This window comes from Rattus norvegicus, chromosome 6 (assembly GCF_036323735.1).
Source record: "Rattus norvegicus strain BN/NHsdMcwi chromosome 6, GRCr8, whole genome shotgun sequence".
Lineage (NCBI taxonomy): Eukaryota > Metazoa > Chordata > Mammalia > Rodentia > Muridae > Rattus > Rattus norvegicus.
The window spans coordinates 120,688,745-120,704,170 of record NC_086024.1 but is presented as its reverse complement, the minus strand read 5'-3'; positions in this window follow the sequence as shown (position 1 = coordinate 120,704,170).

The window sequence follows — 15,426 nt, the reverse complement described above, 5'->3', positions numbered from 1 at the left end:
AGTTACCCCTACCCTTCCCCAGTGTTTGAGTCGGGGTCTTTTGTTGTTTAGTACAGATATGTCGAGCCAGCTAGCCTGTGTGCCCTCCCTTGGTGATTCTTCCTTCCCCTCCCTTTCACCATAATAGTTTTGTGATTGCATAGGCATACTAGCATGTCCTGTTTACATGATATTCAAATTCTGGTCACACTTATCAATGGCAAATGATTTAACCAGAGAAAGACCTCCTTAGCCCTTACAGAATGTATTTTCTACCTTTGACATCGACTTGACCCATGAGCAGAAAATCAGCATAGTAATTTTTCTGTGAAAAATCAACACTTGTGCTTATTTAATTAGGATTCCTACTATGGTGAGTGTTGGTCTTTTCTTGAAGAATACGCAATTTTGTCTTTGTTAATATTTAAAACTATGATTAAATGAAAACATACCTTTTTAAAAATTTATTTACTCATGTAAATTTAAATAGAGGAGTAGCACCAGAAGGGGACGTCAGATCCCTTTTTAGGTAGTCATGAGCGTCCAGGTGGTTGCAATTTAACTTTGAACATCTGAAAGAGCAACCGTTATTCTTAACTGCTGAGCCACCTCACAGTCTCCAGCAAAAGTATATCTTAACAAATATCAGGAAAGTGGAAAATTACACATTGGTCTTAATTGCAAATTGGTAAATATATAACAAAACAGATATAATGACAGTGTAAGACTATGTCTGTTTGTTTACCTTTGAAACAACTCAAAAGCCATAAATATAGGCTGACATCTTTCTCAGATAGAAATGACTAAGTGGGTTGGGGGGCAAATATAAAATGGGTATTTCCTTTTTAATATTCTTTAACTTCACTTTAATTCTATTTTGTTTTGGGATTTTTGAAACCATTGCGCTTAATATATACATGCCCCCACATGTTACTATTCTTCAGTGAAAAGTACTCATGAAAACACAATTGCTCACAAATGGGTTTGAAATATTTTCTCAAATCCCCTTTGAAATAGGCCTTCAAACTTGCCATGGTTCCCTAACCTCAATCATGGCACATAGATGAAGAGTCAGAGTTCCTCCCTACACCAGAGCAAATCTTAGGCTTAGTTCAAATAACTTCAATAAGAGAAATGTAAAAATGGCATAGATAGGGGACCCAAGCTAATGTATCTTACAATAAACATACTCGTTAATAATCTCTGGACTTCAATGTTATATATTTAACTTGTTATGAGATGATAAAGAGGTGATTTATATAGATTATACAGCTCAGGAGGAGCTGGTATAAAAGATGATGAAAGCTGGGGTTATAAACTAGTCGACAAAATACTTGCCAATCAAGCTTGAGGACTGCACTTGATCTCTATAACCTATGTAAAAAAGAGTGTACATTGACATGGACTTCTGATCCCAGGGCTGGAGACAATAGAAACCCTGAGGCTCGTGGGTCCAGAAAAATGGTTACTCTATGGTTTCAATGAGAGCCACAGTCTAAAAAAGTAAACTAGAGTGCAGTTGAAGAAGACACCAGGCCTTGACCTATGGTTTCCACCTATGACTTTTGCACAGACAGACAGACAGACAGACAGACACACACACACACACACAGACAGAGAGACAGAGACAGAGAGGGACAGAGAGAGAGACAGAGAGACAGAGAGAGAAAGAGACAGAGATGGAGAGACAGAGACACACAGAGAAACAGAGAGACAGAGAGAGAGGAACCCTAATAATTTTATTTGTAATTTAGAAGGATAATATTAATGCTTTTTTCATTATAATGTGATAACTAAGTCAAATAACTATTAAACAGTTTACAATGAACTGTACTTTACATTATATGTTGATTCTATTCTTAAATTAGCAATCAAATGGACTATTTTATCAATTATAATTTCATAGAAATTCATAATATTAATACAAAACAGTGATTTTAGCCTTGTTCTATAAGAAAACTACTGAATGGTCTATGTACATATCTGTAGCTACATGTAGATGAAAATTCTCAATCAATACTCCTCATTTTATAGATTTAGTTACTCAGTAAGAAAATAATTACTTTGTAGGCCATCATATTTTCTGTAGTAGATCCTCCAAAGACAGAATAATTTGAATGTGTATTTCTATCATATGTATCTATGTGTACATACTACATAAAGCATAAAACATCTATAGATGTATATATACATATGTAAAGATATAAAAAGTTATCTCACATGTTTGGCAGCAGAGCCACTCCATGTTCTGCAGTTTGACTTGACAACCTGAAACCTATATTCTAAAATTATCCATCTAATTCCAAAGACCAGAAGTCCAGGAGGACCCAGTATATAATTCTTGCTTGAGGAGTGGCCAGTTTGAGCCTCAGAAATAAGTAATGCTTGTTTGGGTCAAGAGGCAGGAAAAGAGTTAATGCCACAGTTTTAAGAAAGTGGCATGAAAGTTCACCATAATTATTGAAGTTGGGCTTGTGGTCTGTTCGTGTCTTTGCCATGCTTAGCTATACTCTCTTACAATGGACTTGAATCTGCATCATTAATGCTATTTTCTTCGATCCTAATCTCATCTGAAAATAGCCATATGGACACACTCAAAATCCTTATAAGTAAATATCTGAACTTACTGCCATGTCCTAGTCCAGTTACCATACTGAATGAATCACCACATCCTTGACGTTCCTATCAACTAAGGGAAACAAGGAATATATCTTCCTACATTTATATAACCCCATAGCATTAACTCATCCAAGTCCTAGAGATAGCTCTGTCCAAGTATTTCCTGAATGTCCAACATATTTTAGACCTTGAACATAAAAACAGGGTGCAGACCCAGTTATGAACCAGGTGTGACACTTGCCTCTCATTTTATGAGAGCGATCATGGACTCTACCTTACAAAATTCATGCAACTACAATGTTTAAATAGATTAATTGATCAAATTCTCTTTGAAAAATTAATTTTAGGATAAAGAGTGGCACTTTATCTGCCCCTTTATCATTGTGATTCTATATATGGAATGACTGCAGAAACTACTACTATTAGTTCATATTGTCTCTCTTTGTTCTCACTCCTTAAATAATAGTATCAAATATTTGGGGATGTGTATACACAAAAAAAAAAAAGCCACAGAAAATTTAACTGTTGACATGTCAGAAGGAATGAGTAGTTAAAACAGTAGGATAAAACTATGAGGGTTCCAGAAGCCTGTGTTCTTAATATCAGGCCTTTAGGAGTATGATCAAAAGGACATTGAACAAGTGAACAGAAAAATGAAGACATCCTACAATTCCAACTGTTAGCGAAACACTTATATAAACATTTTCATAGACAAAATAATGCTAACTATGATACACAAAAAAAGCTAGTCCCAGAACGAGCTCACTCAAATAGCACAAAGAAAGATGAAGTAGTCTTGAAAAACAAATGTGAATATTTTGTGGCCTACGGGGGAAATATTCATTTTAAGTGACTGAATTTTCATCAGAAATAAGGGAAGTTAGATGACATTATAACAATATACTCAGAGTAGTGAATAAAAACTGGAACTTGGAGTCCTATTTTGTGTATATTGCAACATTATTCATTAATAATTCATTAAAAATTACTGCAACATAATGGTACTTGAAGTAGGTATTTATATGCAAAAGACAAAGAGTACTCAAAAAAGAGAAAGAAAAAGAAAGAAATGAGTGGAGACTGAAAAGTTAATGTTCAAGAAGAACTGTGTGCAGGATTTTTATGGGAATCTGAATGGCAAATAAAATATAACTTTAAAAGAAGCTTCATAACCCGTATAATGATGGTTTTTTTCTCTTAGGCAGTCTTTTTTAATGTAATACATGAAACCAAAAATAATTTGTGTTGTCTGGTGGGTGTGGCTATAAGAGACAAGCAGAAGGACATGAGGAGAAAGGAGAGAATAAGACTGAGAAATTGGTCCATATATGCTATATTTGTATGGAAATGTCTTTATGAAACCTATCACTTTTGTATAATAGTCATATATAAAAAGTATATGTTAATATGTGCATTATTTTAAAGAAAAAATATAATCATTGAATTATAATCATATTTCACACTGTTAGATAGTGGTTATAAATGCATACATACATATATAAAATACTATAACTTAGAGAATCAGAACAAATAGAGACAATGTGAACTGTGAGTAGGTAGTAGTTTCTACAGTCATTCCATATTTAAAAACTTAACGATCAAAATATCACTGTTTATTATATACATATGTATATACATGTACATACGTTAATATATATCTACATATATTAATTAATGTGTATATCATGCAAAAGACATAAGAAAAAAGCAAGTTCAAAAGTTAAATTAGTTGCTTTGAAGTTACTGTGGTTTAACTGGAATGATGCACGAGACCCTCTGTACAATGGGTGCAGGGCAGGCTAACAGTGAAGCCAAACAGGATGTAAGCACTTGCTCATACTTTGTGTTTGCCCTTAAGATACCTCTAGCTTGATGACCTATTCTTGTGTATTTATATTATCATTTTTACCACCCCTTTCTCTTGCTCTGCTTTGGTTACTGGTAAAATGAAATGGAGAGACGACTTAAAATTCTTTACGCGTTGAAAATCCATGGTAAGGTATTCATCTCTACCAAAGCCCGCTCTGGGTCAAATATTGCTTTTGAAAGGGAGAACATATATTGACTAGAAATGTTGTTGCTGATTTTTACAACTCCAGACTTCTGTAATAATGAGGGTTTTCTTGCTCACATCAAGTCTCTCTGACATGAACACTTTCATCATCGTGGATTCTACTAAATTACAAGACAAAGTGACAGGGAGATTACAAAAATAGTTATGAGCTTCTGAGCAATTTTTCTTATGCTCCAAACCCAGTTGGATCTAGGAGCCCTGAAAATTAAATAATATCTGGGTACAAACAACCCAAATTGTTTATGGTAAGTGCTATGGAAGAAAAATCTTCTTCATAGTAGTAGCTAGAATGGGATAGATGGTTCAGCTGCTAAAGAGTACGTACTACTCTTACAGTGGATCAGAATTTAATTCTCATCAGAAGGCACATAGGTACCTGTCACTCCAAATCAGTATACCTAATACTCTTTTCTGACCTCACCTGTCATTCCAAATCCAGTTTATCTACTACTGTCTTCTGACCTCCATAGGCACCTTGTTACACATGCACATAGTTCCCATGGTGTATACACTTATAAAAATAAACATTATTTTCAAAGTAAGAGTGGTAAGAATCCATGGAGGATAGATCTACATTGTACTACCGTCTGTCAGATGCTGTTCCCTTTTCTGAATCTCACTGACTTTCTCATCCCACAGGATTCATATTTAGATTTAGGTATGTTAGAAGTAGAAATACTCATACTTGTTCCGGGAGAACATATCTTGCCACTAAAAGATACTCGTAACTGTGTCACTTTTTACCACAGGACAATCACTCCTACTTCAACTTCATACTTCCCTGACTGTGGTTACATCTTAAACTATTTTGCTACCTTTTCTTTCCATAAGAAGAAATTTAATTATTAATAGAGATATTGATTGAGAAAATCATGAGACAATATCTGCTTAAGGGTAAAGGTTTTTAGGGTGTGTCCAAGCAGAACTAGGAGAGAGCTTTGAAATTATTCAACCCTACCTTCTATCAATAGTAGATGCAGATAGAATGTGCATGTCATATAATGTTGTCATCCTCTTTATAATTTGTTTATTTGTTAAATATCTCTAAACAGTATCCATCTATGATTTTGAATTTCATTTCCAGTGTAAGTCAAAGTATTATTTTAAAAAGATGTTCTCATGAAACTTAGTACAATGTCATTAAGGTAGTTGTTATGCACCAGACACTAAATGTAAAACAAGCACTATACATTGTTGAATAAATATGGTTGTGTAGACTTCATGGTTGTCTGCATTTTTATATATATTGTTCTGCAACATGGGTTTATAGCTTTGTTCTCTCCTTTGTCTCTCCCACATAGTTCTAATTATTAAAATTAAAATTATTAAAATGTGGGTATGAATGCGATGTCTTTCTCCTGATTGTATCAGGGTAAGGCAGTTATCATTTCCAATAATATTATTTGATTATGGGAGAAAAATAGAACTCAGTGAAAGTCAGTCACCAAAGAATGTATCGTTTACCAAACCAGTAAGTATGCCTTTGTTGATGTCATAAGCCAAATGAAGTTTATTTTAAATGAAAATGCAACAATTACAAAGCAGATAAGACAAACTGATTTAGGCTCATAGATACTGTCTTCTAAGAAGTCTACAAAAAATGATTTTCATTTCCATAGTACTCTTTTTGTGGGGGCTTTAGTATGGATTTGGCTAGGATGCATTCCTTCTAAGGATGCAGTCTTCATACCCTTGCTTCTCAGGCAAGCACAATAAGTGTCTCGTTGAAGGATATGCAGCAACCAATAAGTCACTTAGGAAATTGACCAAGAAATCCTCATTTCCGATCCTTTGTTCCGGTACCTTAGCAAAACGGTTTTCCAAAGATAGAAACATATTGCTCTGGAGCTGAACAGCAAATTAAGGACATGCTGTCTCATGCAATCTTACAAATAAGGGTTTAAAGCCACCAGTTGCCCTGAGACATTTGCCATCTGGTTCCCATGGTACAAAAAGAAATGAGCCAAGTATGGGAGGGAAACAGCCCTTCTACAGTCCAGGTAAACTTCTGCATTGGTTAGGTTTCCAAAAATTAAATTTCTAGAATGTCTTTGGGAAGGTGAAGTTAACATTTCCTGCATCCCTTGTGGAAATGACCAGGTTTAACCCAGAAAGTAAAAAGAGGGAATATTCCTTCATAATACATGATTAGCGGATCATGTTTTATAAGTGTTAAGTGTTGAGACTTTACTTTCCATGGTAGCAGATCAATATGTCAGCACTAAGGCCTTAATTCCATGGCCTTGTGAGAGGCCATCCCACATTGAATCAAGACTGACTCATAAAAGATATTACAATCATCGCTTTAGTGTCTCTTTGGTCTTTCCCACTATAGAATCCCAGCTACCATGTTGGGAGAAACTTCAGGAAGCTTGGTAGAATGGCACCATGAAGAAGTAAGAGTTCTTGTCAACTACCATTACTGACTTCATCTTGACCGTGCATATTGAAGTTTCAAGCATCTCTTCAACAAATTACAACCCCATGTAGACCCTCAGAAAATAAATTTTCATTCAGATGCCTCTTCAGCGAAAACCCCACATAGTGTGGCTGCTTCAAAAACCCTCATCCAAAAGGAAAAGATGATATAATTACTGTCTAGCCATTAAGCATGAATTCTCTATCTCTCTATCTCTCTCCCTTCCTCCCTCCCACTCTCCCTTTCTAACTCCCTCCCTCCCTCCCTCTACCCCCTGCCTGTCTTCTATGTATTCTCATTACATCCTGCTCACTGCTATCCCCTCCCAGGCACCCCTATCACAATCGTTTCCCTCTCCAATTCTCCTGGGTTTCCCCACACCCTGGCACGTGAAGGCTCTGTAGAGCTAGGCACATCCTCTCCCTCTGAGGCCAGCCAAGGTTACCCAACTAGAAGAACATATCCCATGAACAAGCAAAAACTCTTGAGATAGCCCTCGCTCCAGTTGTTCAGGACCTATATGAAGACCATGCAGCACATCTGATATATATGTGCATGTAGGCCTAGGTCTAGCCTCCATGTATGTTCTTTGGTTGGTTGTTCAGTCTCTGAGAGACACAAGGTTCCAGGTTAGTTGACTAGCTGGTCTTCCTGTGGAGTTCCTATTCTATTGGAGCCCTGTAATCCTTTCTCCTATTCTTCCATAAGAGTCGCAAAACTCCACCCACAGTTTGGCTATGGGTGTGTGTATCTGTCTAAGTCAGCTGCTGGGCAGAGGCTCTCAGTCATGCTAGACTCCTGTCAAGTCACTAACTTTGGAGCTTGCCTGAGCTCTACACACGGCAACCAGCAGCATTCTTAAAAATACTGAGCTGTCTGCTCAGCTACAAAGAAGAACTTGCAGGGTGGCCCCCAGAAGAACACAATTCTTCTCAGGAGAATTATACTGCCCTGGACAGTGAATATATACTCCACAGATAATTCTGTAGGAAATAACTATGGAAATGAGTTATTTCAAGTCAGAAATTATATATATATATAGATATAGATATAGATATAGATATAGATATATAGATAGATAGATGTGGACCAGATCAGAAGGATTCATCGCATTCTTAAACTCTGCTAGATACTCTAGAGTAAAATGCTATTTTGATTATTAATTCTGTGTTGAAATTTCATTAAGCCTTTTTTGTAAGTATTTTTTCTTGATTCTTTCATGGATTAAACTGCCATCAGTGTTAAAAGGAAACCCATTGCAATGTGTAGGCTCTGCCTCAACTCCCAAGTACCCTGATTTTAAGCTTTTCCATCATGCTGAGCTCCTTTATACCCTTAACTTGAGAAGACAATTTCCTTATGCCACATCTCTCTTTGCCCCAGTCACTAGTTTTAATCTTCTTCTTTCCATGATTGGCTTCCACTTTCGGCTTCAACGCTTCTTTCTTTAAATAGGTGTATATTCTCAAATAATTTTCATACAAGCATATATATATATATATGTATATATATATATATATGAGATACATTTTCAGCTTGGTTTCTTTTATTTGCTTCTCTATATTGCTAATTCAATTCATAATATTAAATAAGCAGTCATTTTCACTAATGGCTTGTCATGCACTTTATCTTTAGTGAGTACCGTTTCTTCATATATTAGATATTTAATACATAATTCTTGAATAAATAATTTGAAATCCAACAGTGAATAATGATTCCAGTCATGGAAAACCTGGTTACGTCGTTTTAGGTTGACTTCCTGGAAGCAGTGATATTGAAGTGAGTCTTGATGGCTACTTTAAGATCAGAAGTTGGGCATGTGGGATGTTTCAGCAGAGAAGCTTGGCAACCTTAAGTTGAAGAAATGAATTAACTGCCTCGATTGACCTCTAGCATCTATATGTGCTTCATGGCATATATGCGGAAACATGTATGCAAATATATGCACACACACACATACACACAGACACCACACACACACACACACACACACACACACACAAATCAGAGATCTAGTGATCTAATGTTGTTGGCATAGAAATTTTTGAGAGTTTTACTGTACATGTAGGTTAGGAGACAAAAATGATATTATTGTCTCAGGCACCCATGTCTGGTTTCAAAGTCCAGCTCTCATCATCCTCAGGGCAAAAACACTAGGAGCTGTTAGTATGGCTCTTAAAGATTATGTTTTAAAGTGCCATCATAGGTAAAATGCAGAATAGTGTGTTGATTTAAAAAATGAAATTAGTGATTTTAATTTAATGAAATTAATGTGGTCTCTACCCACACTGAACAAAGCTGAGATAAATCATGGGGAAAGTTTGATAATGCTGTGTATGGGACTTGGTTCTCATTCTTCTTGCCCTGTTTGGGTTTTACCTACTGCCTTTCTATTATTTTGACCATAAGTGAGAAGATGACATTATTGAGTAATGTTGATGACTCTAAGTAGAGTACATAAAGAAAGAACTTGAATATTAAGTAGTAGCCAATTAAGGAATCCTGAATTATACCTCATTGAACTCTATGATGATTTAGGGAAACTTAGAATCACTGCTGTTTTAATTTAAGTAAAGGTACTATGCCAAGGAGAGTACCCTCTCCAGTTGTGTTAGAAGCTTGTGGGCCTGCTACCAATATTTAGTAGAGCCTTTATTAGATGATGTCAAATGGATTGAAGTTAAAAGAGTGAAGCATGTCATGTAAGCATCACACACCATTCTTCTTCCTCTCTTTGTTTCCCAAGATGTCAAAAAATATTCACTACTACCATGTCAGCATTTTCTCAGGTCTATAAAAACTATAGGCTTAAACATCTGCAACCATGAGCCAACATCTCTCTTCCTTCCTTATAAGTGTATCAACTTCACTATTTTGGCCTTGAGATGGAACATTAGCTAACATACAACAAAAACTTTTCATATTCGAATACAATATATATCAGAAAAATAGATCTTATCTATGCATGCAAAATGGCAAGTTCACAAAAACCAAACCAGATTAACTGACCAAGAAGTACTAAAAGAAATAAGCATAGCTCATGATGGCTTAAAGGAGAATAGACTCACAGGCTCATGTATTTGAATGCACAGTCAGCACTTAGTAGAACAGTTTGGAAAGAATTGCAAAGTGTAGCCTTGGAGGTATCACACTGGGTGTGGTCTTAAGTTTCAAAAAGCCCATGGAATTCCCAGTTAACTCACTCTGCCTGGTGCTTGTGGATCAGATAGAAGTTCTCAACTACTGCTCCAGTGCCATGCCTGCTTGCCTGCTGCCATGCTTCTGCTGTAACGGTCATGAAAGCACTCTCTACCAGCTGGAACAAGTGCACAATTGTGCTTGAAAACTGAAAGCATGTTTATCATTTCTACCCCACAAAATTACTAAAGCTTCTACAAGAACATCTAAATAAACTATCATACAACTTGATGGATGGCTTTCTTACACACAATGTGATTAGGCTGAAGTTATAAAGAAATTCATCTTCAATACATTCCCAGGGTAACTGATAAGACAATTGAATGTACAAATGATTCTGGATTTTTCTTACTCTAATATATAATTGCTTTGTCATTGTTGGAAGAGATTTCTGTCTCAATGCCTCTTCTTCGGACCCTAGCTAGAATATTCTTCTTCTGACCTAACTCCTTAGACAAAAAGTTACACAGGAATTTCCAATTGAATAGCACCCTAGACAAGATGCTGAAGGGCTAGATCATCATCTGGATCTCACCGGCTCTCTGATGACCATATATGGTCACTGTTTAATTTTTCTTAGTTTTAATGATCTTTAGTAGAATTTATGTCAAATGATGACATTTTACTCTCACTTACTTATAATCATAGAATTTTCTTTTTCTGCTTGGTGTAGGGGAGAGTGGTTTGCACACGCATGCACGTGCATATGGAGGGCACAAGATAGACTGGATGTATCATTATGTAGTAGATTTCTACATTGTACTTATTTAGTTGAAATTGTTGTTGATGCTTATTCATTTGTGCTTTGTGATAGAGTCTATAATTGGTCTGGAGATCTCCAAGTAGACAACAAAGGTTGGCGAGTGAATCTCAGGGATCATCCTTCCTCCCATACATTATATCCTGCATTATGATGGTGTGTGTCATCGTGACTGTAAAATTTTAATACACAGATGCTGAAGAAGAAAAAGAGGTTCTCATTCTTGGAAGAGAAGCACTTTACCGGTATATCCATCTTGATAACTCCCTAGTGATATTTTTCACATGTGATCAATCTATTAGGACATGGTCATTGATTTTTGAAACAGACTTTAGTTAGCTCAAGGGGTCATCCTTTTCACTGTCCATATCTTCATTTAGGTTTGCCTAGTGAAGTGAACATGGTACTGTCCATATTTGTGGCAATATCAGGTCCCTTTGGACTGTCATTGTCTAAGCACATGCTAAAACGAATTCTGTCTTTGGACTGTCCTTAGATCAGCTTTTCTAAACATTCTCCAATCCCTTTGCCCTTATTCATTTATCTTATAACCAAGCTGTGCTGTAGTCTATTCTCAGCCTGCAAACCATGAGAAAAATAATCAAATATTACCTAAAATGTGGTATTATTTACAATGTTCTATAATGATCTTTGTGCTCTGGGTTTGTGAACAATATTGTCTTTGTGGGATTACATACTATAAAACCAGAAATAGCTTTGATCACCCCTGTTATAAACTTATATTGGTGCAAAGCATTTGTTACCCTACATTGTAATGGTATTACTTCACAACACTAAATAACAATTTATTAAAGTTTAGGCACTAGAAAATTCTTTATTGGCCTTTACACTTAATACAATATGGATTATATTGATATGGCAAATTGTATTCTCTAAAGATAACAACAATAAATGATAGCTCTTTCCAGGTACATTTCTATTATTTATTTATTTGTTTGTTTGTTTTTATTGGTTATTTTATTTATTTACATTCCAAATGTTGTCTGCCTACCCAGTCTCCCCTCCGCAAACTCTCCATTCCATTCCTCCTCCCCTTTGCCTATAAGAGGGTGCTCACCCATCCACCCACCCACCCACTCCTGCCCCACTGTTCTAGCATCTCCCTATGGTGGAGCATCAAGCATCCACAGGATCATACTTAAAACCCAATGGCAATATTCAAAAATGTTATTTGATTCTATCTAACTTGCTTGGACCCCTGCATATCTTGCAACTCAATGATTCTTACAAAAGCAGCAATGGGTTTTCTAAATTGGATTATAAAAATCAATACATTCCTACGTGGTTCACTCTCTTACACTCAAGTCACGGATCTAGTATCCCAGAGCTGAATTTGATGAAGACAGTATGATAGATAAGAAACGTCAAGTACAAGTAACACTAAAAACATGGAGAAAATTAAGGACTATAACATTTTTACTACTGTAACTGGTGACCCTTCCCAGAATACAAACAGATTATCAAACCAGACTCTTCAAGATAAAATAAACCATCAGTGTGCACTTATCACTCAGAGGAGGCAGCCTGTTCCCCACATAGTGGAACAAGAAAACACAGGAACTACTGTCATCTCAGGCAACCAATTTGGGTATGGTCTATTACACAGACAATCAAAACATAAACATGTAATATTTTATTATTTGAGAATTTCTTTTTTCCATTTTTTATTGGTTATTTTATTTACCCACATTTCAAATGTTATCCTCCTTCCCAGTTTCCCCTCCAGAAATTCCATATCCTATGCCTCCATGAAAGTGCTCCCCCACCCACACACCCACTCCCTCCAACCTCCTGGCCCCGGCATTCCCCTACACTGGGGCATCCAACCTTCACAGAACCAAAGGCCTCTCTTCCCACTGATGTCCTACAAGGCCATCCTCTGCTATATATGCAGTTGGAACCATGGGTCCCTCCATGTATACTCTTTGGTTGGTAGTTTAGTCCCTGGGAGTTCTGGGGTATCTGGTTGGTGGTTATTGTTGTTCTTCCTATGGAGTTAGACCCCCTCAGCTACCTCAGTACTTCCTTTAAATCCTACATTGGAGACCCCATTCTCAGTCCAATGGTTTGCTGCAGATATGCGCCTCTGCATTTGTCAGGCTCTAGCAGAGCCTTTCAGGAGATGACTATATCAGCATGCAACTCTTGGCATCCCCAATAGTGTCTGGGTCCCCTTGTGTGGCAGTCTCTGGATGGCCTTTCCTTCAGTCTCTACTCCATATTTCCTCCTTTGAGTATTTTGTTCCCTCTTCTAAAAAAAGTACTGAGGCATCTACACTTTGGTCTTTCTTCTTCTTGAGCTTCATGTGGTTTATGAATTGTATCCTTGGTATTCCAAGCTTTTGCGTTATCACTGAGTGCATATTGTGTGTGTGTGTGTGTGTGTGTGTGTGTGTGCTTTTTTTATTTTTTTATTTTTTTTATTTTCTAGTTGCATCCATTTGCCTATGAATTTCATGAAGTTTTTAATAGCTGAGTAGTACTCCATTGTGTAAATGGACCACATTTTCTGCATCCATTCTTCTGTTGAAGGACATCTGGGTTCATTTCAGTTTCTGTCTACTATAAATAAGGCTGCTATCAACATAGTGGAGAATATGTCCTTGTGACATGTTGGAGCATCTTTTGGGTATATCCCCAGGACTGGTATAACTGCGTCCTCAGGTAGTACTATGTCCAATTTTCTGAAGAACTGTCAGACTGATTTCCAGAGTGGTTGTACCAGCTTACAATCCCACCAAAATATGTGAATATAAAATATTTAATCAAATCTATTCATTTATTTTTTATTTATTTATGTATTTATTTTCAAGAGGTCACCTATTTCACACACATGCATACGAATCAGGTGACAACTCATGGGAGTTAGTTCTCTGCTTCTATTACATATGTCTTAGGGATCTAGCTCACATTATCAGGCAAGGTAGCAAGTGTTTTTACTAAGTGTAGCATTCCACAAATGTCACTGTAAACTACTTAAGTGATAATTATACATTTTAAGATCACTATGAAATTCATAGGCAAATGGATGGAACTGGAAAATATCATCCTGAGTGAGGTAACCCAATCACAGAAAAACACACATAGTATGCACTCATTGATAAGTGGCTATTAGCCCAAATGCTTGAATTACCCTAGATGCCTAGAACAAATGAAACTCAAGACGGATGATCAAAATGTGAATGCTTCACTCCTTCTTTAAAAGGGGAACAAGAATACCCTTGGCAGGGAATAGAGAGGCAAAGATTAAAACAGACACAGAAAGAACACCCATTCAGAGCCTGCCCCACATGTGGCCCATACATATACAGCCACCCAATTAGATAAGATGGATGAAGCAAAGAAGTGCAGGCTGACAGGAACCGGATGTAAATCTCTCTTGAGAGACACAGCCAGAATACAGCAAATACATAGGCGAATGCCAGCAGCAAACCACTGAACTGAGAATGGGACCCCGTTGAAGGAATCAGAGAAAGAACTGGAAGAGCTTGAAGGGGCTCTAGACCCCATATGAACAACAATGCCAAGCAACCAGAGCTTCCAGGGACTAAGCCACTATCCAAACACTATACATGGACTGACCCTGGGCTCCAACCTCATAGGTAGCAATGAATAGCCTAGTAAGAGCACCAGTGGAAGGGGAAGCCCTTGGTCCTGCCAAGACTGAACCCTCAGTGAACGTGATTGTTGGGGGGAGGGTGGTAATGGGGAGAGGATGGGGAGGGGAACATCCATATAGAAGGGGAGGGGGAGGACTTAGGGGGATGTTGGCCCGAAACCTGGGAAGGGGAATAACAATCAAAATGTAAATAAGAAATACTCAAGTTAATAAAGATGGAAAAAAAACATGGAAAAAAATCAGTTTCAACATTATAATAGTATACATATTTTGATATTAATTTATTCTTATGCTTAATGTTTCTCAATGTCCCCGATAGTTCCTTCCTGTCTCCCTTCTTTACTTTTTTCTATTTTTCATTCTTTTTTGTTAGTGCAATTGAATTCATAGCCTTCTTGACAGAAAGTAGTTAAGTACCCAGATTTTTCCCTGCTTCTTTATATTTTTGCAATAATAGTTATTCCTGGTTTACTTATGTCTCCTTGAACTCTGTATAAGCTCAATGGGTGAAGAATTTTGATATTCTATTCATGCCAGCATTTTCAGTAGATAATAACAGCTGTTGTGCTCTAGGCTTAGAGATCATTGGAGAATTACATTTGTACTTAGTTGCTATTGAAAATATCAACAAAGGTGAGCATACATATAATGGAAAATATGCACAAAATTCATGAAGATTTTATTTGAATTTATTGAATAGTAGAATAAATGTGGGTGATGTCTTCCTTTTATATAAA